Below are 1,919 nucleotides of genomic sequence, written 5' to 3' on the forward strand. Positions count from 1 at the left end.
TCCAGGTTTTCCTATTTGCAGCTGGGATCTGGAGCTCTGGAGATTTCGTAGAGCTCTGGGTGGGATGAGATCTCCAGTCCTGGGGCCAGGTTTTGCCAATGACCAGCCTGGGCTAATCAGGTGGCTGAGAGCAGCCTTATCAGGAAGCCAGCCCAGTGCTCAGGGGAGTGTTGGAGTTGTGTGGGTGCAGGAAGCACAAAGCCACAGCAGACTCAGGTGCGTGTGGGACACGTGGAACAGCCAGGGAAGGCTGGGAGAGGTCAGGAAGGTCGGTGACCCTAGGACCGCTGGGACACACTGCTGGGAGAGCATAGTGAGGGCTCATGAGGAAAGCCATATAAAGGACTGTCTTATGCTGCAGGCTATTTTGTGTTTGTCCTTTTTAATAAACTGCATTCTACTTGATTTACCTGGACTACAGTGGAGTGTCCTTGTTACAGTATGCACATGCGGGTGAACATAGGCTGGCTCACAGAAATGTGCCTCTGCGCAGGTCTGTGCGCATGCTCACCGGCATGCACGCGGAAATGTTCACACACTCATTACAAGCTGGGGAACCAAATGGGCTATTGACATACAAGCCTCTAGCGGTGAGTGATCTACCGCTTTCCTGTGTTCCTGAGATCCTGCATCTGATTGTTCATCTTTTATCGACCCAGCTTGTTTGACTCTTCTCACTACTCTGTGTTCCTGTGACCCTGGCTTGTTCCAGACTACTGCTTCTGTCTGCCGCTTGGTACTTCTTCACCTGCATGTTACTGACCCCGGCTTGTTCCCGACTTTGCTCCTGTTTGTCGCCTGGTACTGCTGTGTCTACCTGTTGATGACCAGGCCAGTGTGACTATGGCTCTTCTGCAATACTACATCTTCAGTGCTCTGTTCCAGATTCCTACCCGGGACTCGCTGACATTGAAGAGACTGACCTTCCCTGCCATAGTGATATCATCTGTCTCTCAGTGTCCCCACACACCTGTTCTGCCATACAGTGGCTCTGGGTGAAGCATGGAGCAGCAAGGGAGGCCGCCCTCATCAACTCAGACTCCACCAAGGTACGTGATGTGCACAGATCACCCATAGAGGAATTATTCTTTCTCAACAAAAATTGAATTATTCTTTAAGGAACACTGTGGTACTGTGACAGGTGGGCGACACAAGTACTTGGATAGGCTTCCAGAACAGAAATAGCTCTGGGTATGTGACGCCAAACTGTAGTGCAGGGCTCTTAAAAATGTAATTTGTTGATCCATAACTTTTCCTGTGTATGTGCTTCAACTGCCTATTTGGCTGTTTTACTCAAGCTGCCCTTTAATAAATTTATAACGCAACTTGGTAAACTAATTCCTGTTGGGAAATGTAATGCTTTGTTGTTCTTCAATAAAGTTTTATGAGTTTGGGCTTTGATGTACTGGCTTGTTATCAGGTTCCATGGAAATTACTTTAAAATATTCACAGCAATGCAGCATAAGACCTAAGGAGGTTGGGATACTCCTCACATCTAGCTGGGAAAACAGAAAGGGAGGCATAATTAAACACTCAAATGATAATACAGCAGCATGAAAAACGGGCTTGAGCTGTTGCTAATGTCACCTGCGCACAGATAATGACTCAGAAGCCGTTAGTGTATTGCAACTGTATCAAAGACTGGTGAAAGATCAAGAGAGAAGAAAGCTGATGGAAGACCTTGGGACTTTGCATGAAGGCCTTTAGTTACTTTAGAGTAGTTTTGTAAAAATTAGTACTGGATGTGAATTAGAGTATTAAAGATCAAAGAGGCTATCAGAATACTGGAAAGGAATGAACAGGAGCAAACAGAATTTGAAGCAACTGCAAAGAAGACTGGATGTAAGAGTTATTCAGGTAAGAACATAGGCTGGCTCACAGAAATGTGCCTCTGCGCAGGTCTGTGCGCATGCTCACCG

This window comes from Nanorana parkeri, unplaced genomic scaffold (assembly GCF_000935625.1).
Source record: "Nanorana parkeri isolate BGI_ZX_2015 unplaced genomic scaffold, ASM93562v1 scaffold1203, whole genome shotgun sequence".
NCBI lineage: Eukaryota > Metazoa > Chordata > Amphibia > Anura > Dicroglossidae > Nanorana > Nanorana parkeri.